The 21711-nt window shown below is 42.8% G+C and overlaps 1 long non-coding RNA gene across 1 annotated transcript in view; it reads right to left on the bottom strand.

Moving 5' to 3' along the window:
• LOC122550839 (uncharacterized) overlaps nucleotides 1-21711 on the bottom strand; it is a 207051-nt gene that overhangs the window by 10624 nt on the left and 174716 nt on the right. Inside the window, exon 4 of the long non-coding RNA XR_006311959.2 lies at nucleotides 8206-8308. This is a non-coding gene — a long non-coding RNA (uncharacterized LOC122550839). The remainder of the gene's footprint in view (nucleotides 1-8205; nucleotides 8309-21711) is intronic.

Below are 21711 nucleotides of genomic sequence, written 5' to 3'. Positions count from 1 at the left end.
TACAAAGCTGCTAGCTGGGTCAGTGCAGTCTCAACCATCTGGAGGAATGCCCAGCATTCTAAGAAGAAGGTAATTGACCTTCTCCAACCTGCCAGTCGAAGTGCCACCACTATCACTCCAATACTTCACACCCACTCAATCTCTGCTGCTGTGTTACAAAGTTAAAAATCACACAACACAAGATTATAGTCCAACAGGTTTAATTGGAAGCACCAGCTTTCGGAGCGACGCTCCTTCGTCAGGTGGTTCTGGAGCATACAATTGTTAGACACAGAATTTATAGCAAAAGTTTACTGTGTGATGTAACTGAAATTATACATTGAAAAATACCTTGATTGTTTGGTGAGTCTTTCATCTGTTCAAATACCATGATAGTTTCACTTCTTTCATATGTAAATCACAAAACGTTTTTAAAAAAAAGTTGCATTCTCAGGTTAACTGTAACAATAGGTGTTAGCTAGACAATATGTTGAAGGTGTTAGCCCCCTGTGTTCTCTGTCAGTGCCATAATGTTTAGATTGATTCTAATCTAAAAAGTGGGATAACAGAGTCTAACATTAATTCATGCAGTTTTTGAGCAAAGTACAATGTAACTCTGCAAGTACAAATTCACCCCACAAATATATATGTATATGTGTGCTTGTGGGTTTTTGTGTGTGTGTTTGTCTGTCTGGGTTGGGGGTTGGTGAGTGTGAGAGAGTGTATATGTGCGTGTATGTGAGTGTAGAGTGTCTTAAGTCTGTGAGGGGGTGCATGTATGAGAGTGGGAGTGTGTGTGTCTGTAGGAGTGTGTGTGTCTGAGATGGGGGTTGTGAGTGTCTGTGAGAGAGTGTATATGTGTGTGCGTGAGTGTAAAGTGGTCTAAGTCTCTGAGAGGATGCATGTAGGAGTGTGTGTGTTTCTAAGAGTGTGTGTGGGTGTCTGTGTATATGTGTGTCCGTGTGTATGTGTGTGTATAGGAGTGCCTGTGTGTGTGTGTCTGTGTGTGGAGGAGTGTCTGTGTGTGTGTATAGTGCAATGGTGATCACCTGTAGTGTGACATGAACCAAGGTCCCAGTTGAGGTCCTCCCTATGTGTACGGAACTTAGCTATCAGCCTCTGCTCGGCCACATTTCGCGGCTGCCTATCCTGAAGTCTGCCTTGGAGGATGGTTACCCAAAGGTCCACAGTCAAATGTCCTGGACCGCTGAAGTGTTCCCCATTCATCCATTGCCATAGGCTTTGCTAGGTTTCCCCAATGGACCATGCTTCAGGGCATCCTTGCCTACAACGTATAAGATAGACAACGTCGGCTGAGTCACATGAGTACCTGCCACGTACATGGTGGGAGGGGTCCCCACGTGTAATGCTGGTATCCATGTCCATACTCTGACATGTCTTGCAGCGCCTACCGTGACAGGGTTGGATGGAGTTGTCCTGAGAGCCGGTCAGCTTGCTATGAACAATGATTTGTTTGAGGTTTGGCAGTTGTTCAAAGGCAAGCAGTGGAGGTGTGGGGAAGGTCTTGGTGAGGTGCTCATTCTCATTGATAATGTATTGCAGGTCACGAAGAACATGGCGTAGTTTTTCAGCTCCTGGGAAGTACTGAACAACGAAGGGTACCCTGCCAGTTGCAGCATGTGTGCAGCTGTACCCTGAACTGCTTCTCTCTCATTTCAGGAGGAGAATAACGCATGAAGGAGCAGAAAGAGTCACAATGGGTTGTGACTGCCCAATGATTGGCTCCTCGTCCCTCATGTGAAGAGCATCCTGACTCTAACTGCCCCAACCTGCTAACTGATCATGTCCAAGCTCCCTGGACTAATATTTATTTAGTATTAAATAATCTTGCCTCGCTGCTTTCGAAATGCTTAGATGAAACAACGAGATGCTCCTGACATGAAGATGGGCCTCATTGCACTTCTTGTGTGATCCTGCTATAAATCCCACCATAGCCCATGTCATTCAGGTTCCTAAATAAGATTCTATCTAATATATCTTTCCTGTATCATGATCGAGTCTGCAGAGGTGATACCTGTGAAACATAACAGCCTCACGTTTGGATTTCAATTCCCTTGAGCTGAAGACTGACATTCCATTAACCTTTTTGATTACTTATATAAACTTCTATGTTAAAAGAAACATGTTCTAAAGGAGAGCCACCTGACCCAAAATGTTAACTCTGATATCTTTCCCTAGATGCTTCCGTACTTGCTGAGTTTTTCTAGCAAATTCTGTTTTTGTTTCTAATTTCCAGCATCCGCTGGGGGGAAAAAAACATGCAGTTTTTATATATGTAAAAATCCAATTTTGGTCTTAATTTTCAATGATATAATGTAAATATATTATGCAGATTAGTTTCGTATATTTTAAGCAGAGAAACGATTTCTGCCTTCTGAACCTTGCCCATGTGTGGTTCAACTTTCTCATACCTGGAAGATGAGCAGAGTTGGCCTGCTTGGAGCTATTTCACAAAGAATTACTGATTTTTCAACACCTTCACAAGGTGATTCAGCTAAACTCAGTATTTCTCCACAACAAACTGAGTGCAACCAGGAAGCCAGCAACTGAGGTAACTAAAGCTGAAGGATTCTCAGCAGGTAAATTTTTGTTTCACATTGCTCAGTTTAAAAATGTTTTAAAGTCCTGATTAATTTTAGCTAAGTTAATATGTCAACCTAAATAGGGATTTAATTTACAAGCAAAAGCTCAATGGATGACAAATATTGGTATAGATCCACTGTGATCACTTAAGGCAGGCTTCCCTGGTAATAAGCTGCATGTACAAAAGGAAGGAGGAAACAGAATTGAATGACAAGAATATCCATTTGATCCATTTGAAGTGTAGGATCTACCTTTGCATCCAGTCGTGCTTAAATGGTAATTAGAAAATCAGAAGTGGGTCATGAGCAAGAATAACAGCGACACATGGGTAACCCTGGATTAAACCACAGATGGACAAAATCGAAAGATGAATTTAATCATGCAAATTCCCATATTCGCTGCAAGTACCTTACTTTGGATTGTTGAACTATCACTTGGAGATTGATAATGACAAAGAAGGCTTGCAAATGTCTGAGAGTCATGCTAATGAATCATTCTACTCTGACAGGACAGTGGCAAATGTAAAAGGTCACACATGTGAGTGAGTCTTTGTGTTTGCTCAGCTGGCCAAAGTTTCTGCTGTCTGAAACTGCAAACACCACAGGTACACTCAGGGATCATGTTTGCTTGCTGTCTTTTTTTTAACAATACTGCCTTATTTTGATAAAAGCCCTTGAAATTTCAAAACTGTAAGCATGTGAAGTCAGGAATTGATTATTCTTCAAATGGGAACAAACATGGAAAAAAACCTCCTAACAAAACTGGTAAAGTTGGAGATGGATGTCTTCTATTCACATCTTCATCCTTTTGGTAGGAAACAAAAGCAGTGAACAAGTAGTTGACAGTTTAAGAAGCTTCTCCTGTCAAAAGCTTAGAAAAATGCATTTACTTGGTGTGGATATGTAAAATTGGCTAACGGAGCACCATCCAATCTGTGTGACAATAAATACAGGAAATTGAGAAATAGCTGTGTGGCCTGTATTTATTTATATGGTGAATTTTTCTGAAGTAGAAAATAACTGATGGCTTGAAAATAATGCCTTTTTCCCAGTGATGTTTATATTTTGTAACCAGGCAGATTTTAATCATTAATGATAGTTAAAGGTTATACTTGTGAACTACAATCACTGAGTTCAATGCAAACAAAATAACTAGATGATCTCTTCAAGATTTGGGCATCGAGATGTGTAACAATAAAAATACATTTAACTCAAACCTTAATTTGAATAAGTTGGTTATATGTTTGATATATGCATATAGATTGTGCATGCATAAACGAACTTTACCCAAAAGTAAGATAAACTCCACAGCAACCTCAAGCATACTCCATCCTGATGATGATATTGATTTAAGAAAGTGTTCAAATTTTAGACAATAAGACTGTAAGACATGAGTGGAAATAAGATCATTCAGCCCATTGAATCCACTCTACCATTTAATCAAGGCTGATGGGCATTTCAACTCCACTTATCTGCACTCTCCCCGTATCACTTAATTCCTTGTAAGATCAAGAATTTAACAATCTCTACCCTGAAGTCATTTAACATCCCGGACTCCACTGCGCTCCGTGGCAGTGAATTCCATGGGCCCACCACTCTCTGGCTGAAAAAATGTCTCCTCATTTCCGTTCAAAATTTACCCCCTCTAACTCTAAGGCTCTGCCCACAGGTCCTAGTCTCCCCATCTAATGGAAACAAGTTCCCAGCATCCACCCTTTCTAAGTCATGCATTATCTTGTAAGTTTCTATTAGATCTGTCCTCAACCTTCAAAACTCCAATGAATACAATCCCAGAATCCTCAGCTGTTCATCATATGTTAGGCCTACATTCCAGGGATCATCTGTGTGAATCTTGGTTGGACCCGCTCCTGTGCCAGGACGTCCAGGAGTGGGGCCCAAAACTGGACACAGTATTCTAAATGGACCCTAACTATAGCTAATTAAGTCTCAGAAGCACATTGCTGCTTTTACATTCCAACCCTCTTGAGATAAATGACAACATTACATTTGCTTTCTTAATCACTGACTCAAACTGCAAGTTGACCTTTAGAGAATCCTGGACTAGCACTCCCAGGTTCCTTTGTAATTCGGCTTTATGAATTTTATCACTGTTTAGAAAATAATCCATACCTGTATTTTTTTATTCCAAAGTGCAAGACCTTGCACTTGCTCACATTGAATTTCATCAGCATATTCTGGACGACTCTCCTAAGGTGTCTAAATCTTTCTGCAGCCTCCCTTTTTAACACTGCCTCAGACTTTTTGCAGCTGAAACGCACATTCATGTCTCTGTGAGATCTACACTCAACTTTCCAATGCACTCTGAGCTAGTCTCTCCCGCATTTTGCCCTCTGTAAACTTGAAGTCATCCAAATCTCAGATATCTGTGTCTTAATACACAGCAGGTCCATTCACTTAACCCCTTTCTGCTCACTGACTTACATCCACTCCCAGGCAAGCATCATCTTGAGTTTACAATTTTTATCCTTGGATTGAAATCCCACTATGTCCTTGCTATTTCCATCTCTTCAGTCACATAAACCTCGAAGATATCTGACCTCTTTTCATGATGGCCTCTTGGAAATCCCTGGGGAGACCAGTGGAAGGAAGTGTGGGGTAGAGCAGTTCAGTGAGGGGTGGGGGCAGAAAGAAGTGCAGGGAAGGGGAGTATGGGCTAAGGAAGTATCAGGGGAGGGGAGTTTGGGGGAATCAGTGCAGTGGGAGGAGATGCAAGGAAGGGAATGCAGGGGAAGGGAATGCAGGGGAAGGGTGGATGGGGGCCAGAGCAGTGCCAGGAGGTGAATGCAGAGGGAGGGGGAGAGCAGGACTGACAGCAGGGAGAAGGGAAGTGGAAGAAGAAGGATGCAGGGGTGAGAAGGGTTGTGCAGAGAAGAGGGAGGGGTTTCAGGGGAAGGGTGAGGGCAATGCGAGGGGGAGAGGGGATTGTAGGTGAGGGAGGGGATTCTGAGAGGGGACTGTGAGAGAATGGAGTCTGGGAATTGGAATTTGTCAATAATTAAAATAAATATTGGGAACTCATATCTGTGTAACTAAACAAAGTATAACTTTAGCTGTTGATGGTACTGGCATTTAATAAGCACACTAATACATAGGAATTATTCTTAATTAGTTAAGAAATTAATGAAAGTAAATTAATAAGATAGGAATAGATATAGTTCTTGAAGGGCTGAATGGCCTACTCACACTGCTATTTTCTAATTTGTATGTGAGTAATATGTGGTGTGAGTGAAGGGGAACTGGTAGATGTGCTGCTCTTAGATTTACATAAAGCATTTGGTTATGGCAGAGAACTCATGGCATGGGGGTAACTTACTGATATTGATAGGAGATTGGCTGACTAACAGGAAGCAGAGAGTCAGCATAAATGGATCATTATCTGGTTGGCAAGACATAGTGAGTGGTATGCCACAAGAATCACTGCTGGGACCTCAACCTTTTATAATTTATGTAAATGATTTGGATGAACAGACTGAAAGTATAATTGCTAAATTTGCTGATAGCACACAGATAGGTAGGAAAATAAGTTGTGAAAAGGAAACAAGAAGACTATGAACTGAAGAGTGGGCAAAATGTTTGTCAAATGGATTATAATGTGGGAAAATGTGGAATTGTTAGTTTTGGTAGGAGGTATAAAAAGAAGCACATTATCTAAAAGGATGAGAGATCACAGAGCTCTAAGTTGCAGAGGGAACTGTGTGTCCAAGAGAATGAGTCACATTATTTAGTATGCCAGTACAGCAAGTAATTCATAAAGTGAATAAAATGTTATCATTTATTGTGTGGACATTGAAAATAAATGTGGGGAGGTTATGCTTTAGTTATACTGGGTACTGGTGAAACAACAGCGACTCAGAGAAAGTGATGGGTGTAGATGCTGGAGATCAGAGTCGAAAAGTATGGTGCTGGGAAAGCGCAGCAGGTCAGGCAGCATCCCAGGAACAGGAGAATCAATGTTTCAGGCATAAACCCTTCATCGTGAATATTGGGGGGGTGCGGGGCTGAGGGATAAATGGGGGAGTGGGGACTGGGGGTGGGGTGAGGTAGCTGGGAAGGAGTTAGGTAAATGGAAGTGGGGGGATGGTGTTAGGTCGGAGGGGAGGGTGGAGCGGATAGGTGAGAAGAAAGATACAAAAGTAGGACAGTTCAAGAGGGCAGTGCCGAATTGGAAAGTTGGATCCGGTTGTGTAAGGTGAGATGAGGAAACTGGTGAAGTTGACGTTGATGCCATGCGGTTGAAGGGTCCCAAGACGGAAGGTGAGGTGTTTTTCCTCCAGGTGATGGGTGGCTTGGATTTGGCAGTGGAGGAGGCTCCGGACTTGCATGTATTTGATGGAGTGGGAGGGGGAAATTGAAGTGTTCAGCCACAGGGTAGTGGGGTTGTTTGGTGCATGTGTCCCAGAGATGTTCCCTGAAATGTTCGCGAGTTGGCGTCCTGTCTCCTGAATGTAGAGGAGACCACATCAAGAGCAACGGACACAGTAGATGAGATGTTTGGACATACAGGAAGATCTCTGCCAGATTTGGAAAGATCCTCCACAGCCAAATCCAAGCCACCCATCACCTGGAAGAAAAATGCCTCATCTTCCACCTTGGGACCTTCCAACCACATGGTATCAACATCGACCTCACCAGTTTCCTCATCTTCTCTCACCCCACATCATCTCAGATCCAAACTTCCAACTTGGCACAACCCTTTTGAACTGTCCTACCTGTCCATCTTCCTTTAAACCTATCCGCTCTACCCTCCCCTCTGATCTATCACCATCCCCCACCTGCATCTGACTCTCGTCTTCCCAATTGCCTCACACCCACCCCAACCCCACCCTCCTCTTTATCTCTCAGCCTCCTTTCCCCTCCCCCACATTCCTGATGAAGGGCTTATGCCCGAAATGTCGATTCTCCTGTTCCTTGGATGCAGCCTAACCTGCTGTGTTTTTCCAGCATCACACTGTTTGACTCTGGTGAGGCCACATCTGGAGTATAGTGTGGAGTATCAGTTTCCCTATTCAAGGAAGGATGCAAATGTATTGATTGCAGTTCTGAGAAGGTTTCACAAGTTTAATATGTGAAATAGGCAGCTTTTCTTATGATGAAAGATTAGAGAGGATAGCCTTTTACCCACTGGAGCTGAGAAAAGTAAGAAGTAACTCAATTGAAGCTTACAGGATTCTGAGGAATTGTGCTAGAGTGGATGTGGAAAGGACCTTTCCTCTGGTGGGAGAATCTAGACCAGGACTCATTGTTTAAAAATAAAGTTGTCTATTTAAGACCAATATAAGGACAATATTCTTCGCTCAGAAGATCGTAGGTCTTTTCTTCCTCAAAGGTTGGTGGAGGCAGAATCTTTAAGTATTTTTAAAGGAATGGTAGATAGTTTCTTGATAAGTAAAGACTTGAAAGGTTATCGGGTGGGCAGGAATGCAGATTTGAGGTTAAAATCAAATCTGCCTTGATCTTAATGAATTGTAAGGCAGGTTTGAAGGACCGAGCAGCCTAATCCATCTCTTAATTTGTATGTTTGTATGTTACTGAGGTAAATTAAAGAGAAGTGTTGCATTCGGTGATTGGTTAGTTACAAAAGCCAACAAACAGATATATTTACCTTGTCTCTGAAATTGTCTGAGTCATGAGCCTGTCAAGAAAATTTCCATGCTAGGTGTTCAGATTTTGAAAGGTTGTTCCACTCTGATTTCTGCAAGAATCATCTAAAGGGAAATAAAAATTAAAAAGAAAAATCAAAAGCAGCAGTCAAGACAAATTAACCAAGAAAGACATTATTAACAATACAAAGGATTAATTTCTCAAATTAGTAACAGAGTCTTATGCGCAAGATAATCCCAAATTCAAACCAGTTCTATCCTGAGTTAGTTGATCTCAGGTGTCAACATGATGGTAGCATTGGGGATGCAATTGTTGATCTCTGCAATTGATTGAATTATTCCTAAGGGTAGGTAGAGAGTAATTATATATTCCTCCTGGGGCTGTTGGCGTGGAAAATGAGTTTGGGCAAAAAATACTCAGCTGTGAGGATCCACATAGTGAAATGGCTGTAACTGTATTCCAAAAAGGATTGAGAAGGTCAATTAATTGATTGAAAAAAACAACGACAAAAACAATGTGTGCAGTTCTGATTCCCCTGTGACATGAAGCATCTTATTAAATTGGAGAGGGTTCAGAAAAGATTTAACAGGATGTTGCCGGGCAGGAAGTGTTCGAATTTAAAATAAAATAGGCTGAATAGGCTGGGACTTTTTCACTGGAGTGTAGGAGGTTGAGGGGTGTCATAGAATCATAGAGTCATAGAAATGTACAGCATGGAAACAGATCCTTTGGTCCAACCCGTCCATGCCGACCAGATTTCCCAACCCAATCTCGCCCCACCTGCCAGCACCCAGCACATATCCCTCCAAACCCTTCCTATTCATATAGCCATCCAAATGCCTTTTAAATGTTGCAATTGTACCAGCCTCCACCGTTTCCTCTGGCAGCTCATTCCATACACATACCACACTCTGTGTGGGCGGCACGGTGGCACAGTGGTTAGCACTGCTGCTTCACAGCGCCAGAGACCCGGGTTCAATTCCCGCCTCAGGCGACTGACTGTGTGGAGTTTGCATATTCTCCCCGTGTCTGCGTGGGTTTCCTCCGGGTGCTCCGGTTTCCTCCCACAGTCCAAAGATATGCAGGTCAGGTGAATTGGCCATGCTAAATTGTCCGTAGTGTTAGGTAAGGGGTAAATGTAGGGGTATGGGTGGTTTGCGCTTCGGCAGGTCGGTGTGGACTTGTTGGGCCGAAGGGCCTGTTTCCACACTGTAAAGTAAAGTAATCTAATCTAAAAAGTTGCCCCTTAGGTCTCTTTATATCTTTCCCCTCTCACCCTAAACCTATGCCCTATAGTTCTAGACTCCCCGACCCCAGGGAAAAGACTTTGTCTATTTATCCTATCCATGACCCTCATAATTTTGTAAACCTCTATAAGGTCACCCGTCAGCCTCCGACGCTCCAAGGAAAACAGCCCCAGCTTGTTCAGCCACTCCCTATAGCTCAAATCCTCCAACTCTGGCAATATCCTTGTAAGTCTTTTCTGAACCCTTTCAAGTTTCACAACATCTTTCTGATAGAAAGGAGATCAGAATTGCAAGCAATATTCGAACAGTGGCCTAACTAATGTCCTGTACAGCCGCAACATGACCTCCCACTTCCTGTACTCAATACTCTGAAAGCAGTAAAGGAAAGCATACCAAACGCCTTCATCACTATCCTATCTACCTGCGACTCCACTTTCAAGGAGCTATGAATCTGCACTCCAAGGTCTCTTTTTGTTCAGCATTACTCCCTAGGACCTTACCATTGAGTTTATAAGTCCTGCTAAGATTTGCTTTCCCAAAATGCAGCACCTCGCATTTATCTGAATTAAACTCCATCTGCCACTTCTCAGCCCATTGGCTCATCTGATCAAGAGCCTGTTGTAATCTAAGGTAACCTTATTCGCTGTCCACTACACCTCCAATTTTGGTGTCATCTGCAAACTTAGTAACTGTACCTCTTATGCTCGCATCCAAATCATTTATGTAAATGACAAAAAGTAGAGGACCCAGCAAACGATCCTTGTGGCACTCCACTGGTCACAGGCCTCAAATCTAAAAAACAACCCTCCACCACCACCCTCTGTCTTGACCTTTTAGAAATTTATAAAATCATGAGGGGCATAGATAAGGTGACTATCAAGGGTCTTCTCCCCAGTGTGGGTGAGTTCAAAACTAGGTGACATATTTATAAGGTGGGAGGAGAAAGGTTTAAAAAGGACATGAGGGGCAACTTTTTTTACATTCACATGTGGAGTGAGCTGCCTGAGGAAGTGTTAGATACAGGTATAGTTCCAACATTTTAAAGACTTTTGGATAAATACATAAATAGGAAAGGAATATGGGTCAAATGCAGGCAAGTGGACTAATTTAGATTGGGAAATTTGGTCAGCGTGGACTCGTTGGACTGGAGGGTCTGTTTCCTTGCTGCATGACTCTATAAGAACAAAGAACAGCAATAAATAACAGAAACTAACAGTTCACTTTTGCTCCTGATCAGGCTGTTCTTCCAGAATTGTGACAGAAGAGCAGTGAATTAGATCAGGGCCTCAATACTCTTGCCCTAGCCTTCTGTCAGGGTTACTGAATTGCTTACTAAACAGCGGATTTTCCATTTGCTCCTCACAAACCTGCTGATGTAGGAATGGAATGGGGTGGAGGGTGGGCCTGGTGGAGCAGGAAGTGGATACTGCTGCATAAGGTCAGGGTTTTGAAAGGGTGAATGTTGGAGGTTGCATTGGCCTCCACTCAAACTGATGATGTCACACAATCTTGGGTGGAGGACCAGGAGTTTAACCTGACCTCCTGATGGAGACAGACATGTCAATTCCAGCTCCTAATAATGTTTGTAATTGTGCCTAACTTGTTTCTGTATCTGTACCTATTGTCAACATGCAATAAACTACACTTATTGTTAAGACAAGCTCCTCTTCTTGTTAAAACTCAATAGCGATTTATCCTCTACCATTGCTAATTAGATAGGCCCTTAGAAAGGGGAATTGGTATCAGCACTCTACCTGAACCACAGACTGCCTGTGGTTCATACAGGAACAAATGACAGATACTTTTGGGCCTGATGTTTATAAGTCTCTACTGTGTTACAGAAATAGTAGGCTAATACACCAAGTAAGGTCAAGCACATTAGCCCATGAAGGCAAAAGTAAAATATATCTGCTTTGCATCCTGGACCTCTAATAAAGCAAATGAAGTTGCACTCCCACTTTCTTAATATCACCCTATAACTGGTATGCTGCAATATGTAGCTGTCTTTGATGGACAGGCAATCAAGGTGGGAAACAAATGGTACAGTTGTCTGCCTGTCCCATCGAAATGAAAGGAACAGCCCCTTGATTGTTTGGACTTAGATAAACAGTTCTGATTTGTACATTCTATCATTTAAAATGCCAAAAGCTTGACATGCAAATTTTCAGCTAGGTAAAAACAAGGACTGCAGATGCTGGAAACCAGAGTCTAGATTAGAGTGGTGCTGGAATTCAGTGTTCAGGTGGTCAATTTGAGCATGCCAATATCTACTTAAGCTCATTTTGTCAGCCAAAACAAATATTTCATTGTTTATTGATACATAATTTCAAACCAGTATTTTAGTGCTTACCAAATCACATCTGGAACTAGGTCAAAATGTGACAATGTTGTCTATTAATGTAGACCAACTGAAGAAGACCACAAAGGAAGGCAAAACAATGAGGGAAAGATAACATCAAACACATCTGTGAACACAATTTCTTCAAATGCTCTTCTGCACTGACCCAGATTCTATTGTCAAGCAGCAAGACTAATGTCGTTCACTGTTATTTCTGCCTAAATGTTACAGTAACTTCAGTCAAGGAGCGGTTGTTCAATTAAATGTCCATGTCCAAAATTTGCTGCCTGAATTGTGCTGTTCTCAAAATTGCATTTCATTCTCTATCTCACCATTAACAAGCATTGAATGCCATGAAGCTGCAAAGTAGATACAAATTGAACCATGTAGTAATCTGAGGTGGTTAGAGCTAATGATGAGAGATGATAATATCCTTTTTAGAACATTATCGTAATTATTAATCAACTTCTCTGATGCCAAAACATTGTTATGACTTGTTTTGTTCATCCACATTCTGAATTGTTTTTAGAGAGTTTAAAACCATTAAATTCTCAATTTGAATGTTGCCTTACTTTGGGCTCAATCTTCCTATATTTTGGCAAATTACCATTTTAGAGGGTTTCATGGAAGATTTCTCTCTGTGAACTATAGCAAGTTTTCTCACAGAATCTTCCACTGCTCACCTCTGTAATTAGGCATCCAGGTTCCATGTGTCCTTCTTGTTCAATCATATACTCACAGAGGCACAAGTGCTCACGCCTGTGGGGAACTTAAGGCATTAATCCTAGCTGCACATCCCTTCACATCCTGCATACCGGGAACAATCATTCAAAGTCTGCTACTGTCCACCATTCTCGAGGAGGTGGCCAAGATAATGACATTGACACTTCAGTTCATAGAAAGGAACCTGGAAGTCCGGACGGATGAGATGTTGAAGAGGAGGACCACCCTCTTTCATCAGGACCACCAAAGGGAGGCATTGCATAAGACATTGCCAGCAGGTAGCATCAATAGTGAGAAGAAATACCCAGCAATACTGTAAGAAAGTAAATGAGGTGTGCAAGATTACCTCATGCTTAATGTAACTCTGTCATTACACACAGCTCTCTCCAAGGGCCATGGTCTGCCAATCTCACTACTTTAAGTCTGGCTTTCCATTTGAATTAAGAAGCAAGGCAAGGCAGAAATGCTGTGAGCTGATAAATCTGAATGAAGCAACAATGCGGACACCTGCTCCTACTGTCCCCTTGACCATGACCCCACCTCCCACCTCCAAACCATCATCTCCCAGACCATCCATAACCTCATCACCTCAGGGGATCTTCCATCCAGAGCCTCCAACCTCATAGTCTCACAACCCCGCACCGCCCGTTTCTACCTCCTGCCCAAAATCCACAAACCTGACTGCCCCGGCCGACCCATTGTCTCAGCCTGCTCCTGCCCCACCAAACTTATCTCTGCATACCTCGACACGGTCCTGTCCCCTTTAGTCCAAGAACTCCCCACCTACGTTCGGGACACCACCCACGCCCTCCACCTTCTCCATGACTTTCGCTTCCCCGGCCCCCAACGCCTTATCTTCACAATGGACATCCAGTCCCTGTACACCTCCATCGCCCATCACGAACGCCTCAAAGCCCTCCGTTTCTTCCTTTCCCGCCGACCCAACCAGTACCCTTCCACTGACACCCTCCTTTGACTGTCTGAACTGGTCCTCACTCTGAACAACATCTCTTTCCAATCCTCCCACTTCCTCCAAACCAAAGGAGTAGCCATGGGCACCCGCATGGCCCCCAGCTATGCCTGCCTCTTTGTCGGATATGTGGAACAGTCCATCTTTCGCAGCTACACTGGCACCACCCCCCACCTTTTCCTCCGCTACATCAATGACTGCATCGGCGCTACCTCGTGCTCCCACGAGGAGGTTGAACAGTTCATCCACTTTACTAACACCTTCCACCCCGACCTCAAATTTACCTGGACCGTCTCAAACACCTCCCTTCCCTTCCTAGACCTTTCCATTTCTATCTCGGGCGACCAACTCAACACGGATATTTACTATAAACCGACCAACTCCCACAGTTACGTAGATTACACCTCCTCCCACCCTGCCCCCTGTAAAAACGCCATCCCATATTCCCAATTCCTTCGCCTCCGCCGCATCTGCTCCCAGGAGGACCAATTCCAATACCGAACAACGCAGATGGCCTCCTTCTTCAAAGACCGCAATTTCCCCTCAGACGTGGTTGACGATGCTCTCTACCGCATCTCCTCCACTTCCCGCTCCTCCGCCCTTGAACCCTGCCCCTCCAATCGCCACCAGGACAGAACCCCACTAGTCCTCACCTACCACCCAAACAACCTCAGGATACATCGTATCATCCTTCGTCATTTCCGCCACCTCCAAACAGACCCCACCACCAAGAATATATTTCCCTCCCCTCCCCTATCAGCGTTCCGGAAAGACCACTCCCTCCGCGACTCCCTCATCAGGTCCATACCCCCCACCAACCCAACCTCCACTCCCGGCACCTTCCCCTGCAACTGCAAGAAATGCAAAACTTGCGCCCACACCTCCCCCCTCACTTCCCTCCAAGGCCCCAAGGGATCCTTCCATATCCATCACAAATTCACCTGCACCTCCACATACATCACTTACTGCATCCACTGCACACGATGTGGCCTCCTCTACGTTGGGAGACAGGCCGCCTACTTGCGGAACGTTTCAGAGAACACCTCTGGGACACCCGCGCCAACCAACTCAACTGCTCCGTGGCTGAACTTTAACTCCCCCTCCCACTCCGCCAGGGACATGCAGGTCCTTGGCCTCCTCCATCGCCAGACCATGGCAACACGACGCCTGGAGGTAGAGCGCCTCATCTTCCGCCTAGGAATCCTCCAACCACAAGGGATGAATGCAGATTTCTCTAGCTTCCTCATTTCCCCTTCCCCCACCTTGTCTCAGTCCCAACCCTCGGACTCAGCCTTCTTGACCTGCAATCTTCTTCCCGACCTCTCCACCCCCACCCCCTCTCTGGCCTATCACCGTCACCTTAACGTCCTTCCACCTATCGCATAACCAACCCCCCTCCCCCAAGTCCCTCCTCCCTACCTTTTATCTTAGCCTGCTTGGCACACCTTCCTCAATCCTGAGGAAGGGCTTATGCCCGAAACGTGGATTCTTCTGCTCCTTGGATGCTGCCTGACCTGCTGTGCTTTTCCAGCAACACATTTTTCAACTTCATGTACTAAAAGGCAAGGTCAGGCAAAGCTGCTATAAGTGTCTAAATTAACACAAAGTGAATGATCACTAAGAAAACAAGCCCTTAGATGCATCCTATGTTGGTTTATGAGATTGGTGTGTGTCCCTTTGCACAGAATGGCTGGCCAGGACCATTCCAATGTAAGGTGTCACTGAGCTCTAAAGTGCTGAAGTGTCTTCTGAATTAGTCCAAGATTGGTTTTTCCCATACATCTCCCCCTACCCTCACTGTCCAATTCCAAGATCAGCAACAATGCAATGCTAAGGTTGGTGCTTTGTTGATACAATGACCATGGGCGAAGGGTGGAGGTGTTTGCTGCCCATGGAGTGTGTCATGAGATGTTGGTGAATGACAGTGAACGTGGAGGCCTGGAAAATCAACCAGCCAACTGAATCAACTGGTTAAACATTCAGACTTTCAATTTGGGAATTGGTACCACCTAGTTCCTCACCAGTGACTGGGAAAATCACAAACTACATAGAAATGATGCAAAATTAGTTAAGGATGAGATGTAAATGCATGGCAGTAGAGTTTTCACCATTTACAGGCAAAATTCTCACGTGGCCATTCAGAACATGATGGGAAAATCAGACCATTATCTCATGCTATTGAGAATATCATTTTTCCATTCTTGATGATTAACCTAAACTTGTCACCATTATCCTCAATTGCTTAAGAGCTGGGAAAATGTGACTGTTTTTCATTTCCGTGTCTTATTTTCTCTCTTAATTAATTCTTTCCTTTTCTCTTTTTATTTCTCTTTCTCGACCTAATTATCTCCTTTAGTTTATGATCTTCTCAGGCCTACTACTGTTTATTTCCAATCCGAAAATCGTATTCATTTGGAAAAAAATACCACCTTGATTGCCCTGTTCACTCATGATCCCAATGCTGCGTTCCTGCCTGTGCCATATTTACCTCACGTTTTCAACAACTAAATGGGTCGATAGATGTTGGGCTCATGGATAAACCTAATCAATAACAGATATGCTGATACAGCAAAACTTAGCTTATTGTATTTCACTCACAGGAGAGTGATGCCAAAAAATGTCTTTGTGTTATGCTTCATAAAACGTGTAAATGTTTTTTACTTTCACCTTCTCTAGTTCTGCTCCTTTTAAATATCCACAAACTTGTTACAGTTGATTTGGCACACAAAGCAGACTTATTTTCAAAAGTAGAAGCCCAAAATAATAAAGTTAAATATTATACAACACCAGGTTATAGTCCCAGGTTTATTTGGAAGCACTAGCTTTCGGAGAACTACTCCTTCATCAGCTGATAGTGGAATGTAAGACCATAAGACACAGAATTTATAGAAGAAGTTTACAGTGTGATGCAACCAAAATTATATATTGAAAAAGACCTGGATTGTTTGTTAAGTCTGAAAATGTGTTGCTGGAAAAGCGCAGCAGGTCAGGCAGCATCCAAGGAGCAGGAGAATCGACGTTTCGGGCATGAGCCCTTCTTCAGGAATGGAGAACAAGGGCTCATGCCCGAAACGTCGATTCTCCTGCTCCTTGGATGCTGCCTGACCTGCTGCGCTTTTCCAGCAACACATTTTCAGCTCTGATCTCCAGCATCTGCAGTCCTCACTTTCTCCTGTTTGTTAAGTCTGTCATCTTTTGGAATGACCATGGTGGTTTAAATTCTTTCATATGTAAAAGGGGAGGGAGGATGATGAGCTGCCTTCTTAAACCACTGTAGTCCATGTGCTTTAGGTTGATCCAAAATGCCATTAGGGAGAGTATTCCAGTGTGTAAATTCCTTTTACACAAAGCCAACACACCAGGACGTCCCATCGTATCAGGCAATGGGACCCTGTGTAAGGACTTCCTTGGCTATGTCGAGGGCATCTTGAAATCCATTGTACAGGGGAACCCCAGCTTCTGGCGCAACACTACAGATTTCTTACAGAAACTCAGCACCTACAGACCAGTCGAACCAGGAACATTCCTCATCTCCAAAAGAGAAAATGCTGGAAAATCTCAGCAGGTCTGGGAGTTTTGACAAAGAGTCAGTTAGACTCGAAATGTCAGCTCTTTTCTCTCCTTACAGATGCTGCCAAACCTGCTGAGATTTTCCAGCATTTTCTCTTTTGGTTTCAGATTCCAGCATCCGCAGTAATTTGCTTTTACCCACATTCCTTGTCACTATGGAGTGTTTCAGCACTCTACACCAACATCCTCCACAATGACGGCATCGCCGCAATAGCCTCAGTACTCAACACCAACAACTGCCAATCTCCGAGCACCATCCTACAACTCATCCACTTTATCCTTGACCACATTGTTTTCATCTTTGACAACCAGTTCTTCATCCAGACACATGGAACAGCCATGGAGACCAAATTTGTACCCCAATATGCCAACATTTTCATGCACAAGTTCGAACAAGATTTCTTCTCTATGCAGGACCTCCAACCAACATTATGCACCAGGTATATTGACGACATTTTCTTCCACTGGACTCATGGTGAGGAATCACTGAAACAGCTACACAGTGATATCAATGAGTTTCATCCCACCATCAACCTCACCATGGACTACTCTCTAGTATCTGTCTCATTCTTGGACATATGCATCTCCATCAAGGATGGGCACCTCAGCACCTCAGTCTACCGCAAACCCATGGATAACCTCACAATGCTACATTTCTCCAGCTTCCACCTAAAACATATTAAAATAGCCTTCCCCTACAGACAAGCCCTATGCATACAAAAGATCTGTTCAGATGAGGAGGAACATGAATGGCACTTGGAAGTACTCACGAATACCCTCGTAAGAATGGGGTACGATGCTCAACTCATCACAACTCCGACATGCTACAGCTAGAAACCGTAATGACCTCCTCAGGAGACAGACACGAGCTGCAACCGACAGGGTACCCTCCGTTGTCCAGTACTTCCCAGGAGCCAAAAGCCTACGCCATGTTCTTCACAGCTTGCAGCACATTATCAATGAGGATGAGCACCTTGCCAAGACCTTCCCCACGCCTCCACTTCTTGCCTTTAAACAACCACCAAACCTCAAACAGATCATTGTTCACAGCAAACTGCCTGGCTTTCAGGTCAACACCATACAACCTTGTCACGGCAGATGGTGCAAGACGTGTTAGAGTGTTGACACAGATACCACCATTATACATGGGGACACCACCCACCATGTACACAGCAGGTACTCATGTGACTTGGCCAATGCTGCAGGCAAGGATGCCCTGAGGCATGGTACATTGGTGAGACCGAACAGAGACTATGGCAACATATGAATGGACACCGCACAACATTCAACAGACAGAAGTGTTCCCTTCCAGTTGGAGAACACTTCAGTACTCCAGGACATTTGACCTTGGACCTTCGCATGACGATCCTCCAAGGCGGACTTCGAGACAGGCAACAACGCAAAGTGGCCGAGCAGAGGCTGATAGCTAAGTTCAGTACCTATGGGGATGTCCTCAATCGGACAGATGTCCATGGTCATGGATCTTGGGTCCATGTCACACTACAGGTGACCCCACTGCAACACACACACACACACACATATACACACACACACACGCACACACACGCACACACACACACACACACCCCTCTCTCTCTCATATGCTCACACATACATCCACATTCACAGCCACACACGCACCCTCCCACATATCCCTTTACGCTCACACTCACACACATACACATACACACCCTCTCTCACAGGCACTCACATCACCTCCCACACACACACCCACATGCATACACACACACATATAAGTTTATGGGGTGAATTTGTACTTGCAGAATTACATTAAATTTTATTTTGCTCAAAAACTGCATGAATCCATGTAAGATTCTGTAAATCCCTTTTTTAGAAATAGAATCAGTCTGAACATTGAGGCATAGACAGCCCCACACAGGACACCTCACACCTTCAATGCATTATCTGGGCCGACATGCGCCTATTGTTAAAGTTCACTTGAGAACGTAACTTTTAAAAAATGTTCTGGGGATTACATATGAAAGAACTGAAACCAACATGGTCATTCTAAAAGATGAGTGATTTAACAAACAATCGAGGTCTTTTTCAATATATAATTTCAGTTATATCACACTGTAAGCTTTTTCTATAAATTCTGTGTCTTACAATGTTATACTCCACAACCACCTGATGAAGGAGCAGCATCCAAAAGCTAGTGTTTCCAAATAAACCTGTTGGACTATAACCTGGTGTGTGATTTTTAACTTTGTACATCCCAGTCCAACACCGGCAGCTCCAAATATTGAAAATAGAGACTGATTTCACTTTATTTTTACTGATAGGATAAGTAGATGTCCATATTGTACAAAACTAACTTTAACAATCAAATGCTGGAAACCTGGGCCTCCATTTAATTACACATATTTTTTTCAAAACAACTTTGCATTTCTCAGTCTAACTGAAAATTCGCATTAGAAATATATTACAGTGTGCTATATTAACTTTCCTTTCATCGGCAACCTGCTTGTCTATTTTGATGTGTTGTTTACATTCAATAGATTAAAGGAAGATGAATTGATATAAAAAGACTGTTTTCTCAGTAAACGAGTAAAGGATTGTTCAATACAAATTAAATCGGGCTGTGGTATCTTGAAACCAATGTCTCTTCATACTAAATCCTGTCACTGTGCACGCAGCAGGTCTGTCAGTCTCAGAGGAAAAGGTATTTAACATTTCGAACATACTGAATTCACTTAAAGCATTTCTCATTCTTTTACTCCCCTCAAAGCTTAATATTGCTAAAGACTAGTTTCCTAAAATGTGTAAAATATAATCCATGCATAATTAAATATAAAATCTGTATTTTTGATTTTGCTGAGTGCAAATGTGGTACAAGATTCGTCATCTCTTGCTGGGATCAGCTAACCCTGTAGTAATTGAAAAATCTATTCCTGGAAACAGATATGCATAATGCTACATCAAATATAGAAATATGAAAAATTTACAATGTAAAAGGAGGCTCTTTGGCCCCCCATAGCTGTGTTAGCTGAAAACAAGACATCTAGCCTGGAATATACAGCCCCTCCTCACTTTCAGAAGCCATGTTGTGGAACGTGTTAGAATTTTTTATAGAACATGACAGATTAAAATCTCTAAGCAAATACAAATATGATGAATTTTACTCAATCCTAAAACTCGATATGTAATTGTCACTGAGTCTTCAGTGTTACCAAGAAGCTTTCAGTCACCAAAAACCTAATAAGACTATAACAATTCGTCAGTTTACAATCTTTACCAAACAGTCAGCAAAGGAAATCTATCATAATATACTTCTTTCCCCTCTAAACTGCAGTCTCACTTCCTTGTCTATGTGCCAGATGGTACCATGCTACCCATCAGATGTTAATAGATTAAAGGGGAACAAACCCTCAGCGGTGAACTAATTCTATTCATTATCCCTTTCATTCTTCATTCCATTTAATTACTAAATGCTTCTCAGCTGTTCCTTGTTCCTCTGGTCACAGCACTTTCAACTCCATTATTATGTTGTTTTTACCAAGGGATGTTTAGTGGTCCTGCAGATAAGGAATTGTGCTACCGTTGGCAACCACTTCTGCTCTCCTGTGGAACAATATATCCATCTTTGACCTACTTACATTAATCAAAATGAAATCAACCAACACCATCAAGACATATGTTTACTGCTTAATCAGCACATTTTCCATTTTAAAACATTGCTGAATTTGGCAGCAAACAACACTGACTATACATTTAAAATAGTTAATTGTTAACATTTAAAGAGAAAGTGAAATACACACATGCATCGGTATATCTGTTTGAGTTCTATATTTATGTAGATTTGAATGAAGAAATGTCAATCAATAAAATAATAAAAGAGACCTAAATCACAATCTTATTTAATTATATACTGTATCACAATATACTATGAATTCTTAATCCATGTTTCATAGTTAAGAGACATGACCAAAGAGTGGCATCTCCCTACATGGAAAAAGAAAGTGTCTAAGGGTAAATCAACTGGTCCATTCAGTCTGCTTGTATTTTCTTATATCTACCAGTGACAATATTCAAAGCAAAGTTAACTAAGATCTAGGGTGGCAGATCATTTCTTAGTCAAAAGTGGTAAAGACAGCACAACAGAGATAGTTTCAGGGTTTTAAACAGAGGAGAAAGGGGATAGTTGTACAGTATGGAAACAGATCCTTCGGTCCAATATGTCCATACCAACCAGACATCCTAAATTAACCGAATCCCATTTTATGGAAACATCAGAGAGATTAAACGACATTTAAAAAGATTATTTGAAAAAAATTCTACATATTTACTTTTTGGCCAAAGAAACACTTTATTCAAATAAAAATAAAAAAGCAACTTCAAATATGAAGATTGATTTTAATCATGAGGACATAATGAATGTGGAGTAGGCGAAAAAGGTCTATCTCTTGCCCTTTTTGCTAGCTTACAGCCTGAGTTATTTTGATGTCCAAGTTATTTTGCCTGAAACGTCGACTTTCCTGCTCCTCGGATGCTGGCTGACCTGCTGTGCTTTTCCAGCACCATACTCTGGACTCTAATCTCCAGCACCTGAGTTCTCATTTTCGTCGATTTATTTTGATGTCAGGGCTTCATTTACAAGAAACAGTGAACCTTACGCATCAAGTTAGTGCCTGACTTTAA

Source organism: Chiloscyllium plagiosum, unplaced genomic scaffold (assembly GCF_037043375.1).
Source record: "Chiloscyllium plagiosum isolate Xiang-an unplaced genomic scaffold, Cpla_swu_hap1 HiC_scaffold_6, whole genome shotgun sequence".
Taxonomy (NCBI): Eukaryota; Metazoa; Chordata; class Chondrichthyes; order Orectolobiformes; family Hemiscylliidae; genus Chiloscyllium; species Chiloscyllium plagiosum.
The sequence above is the reverse complement of the archived record's forward strand: the minus strand, read 5'-3'. Positions and strand labels throughout refer to the sequence as shown.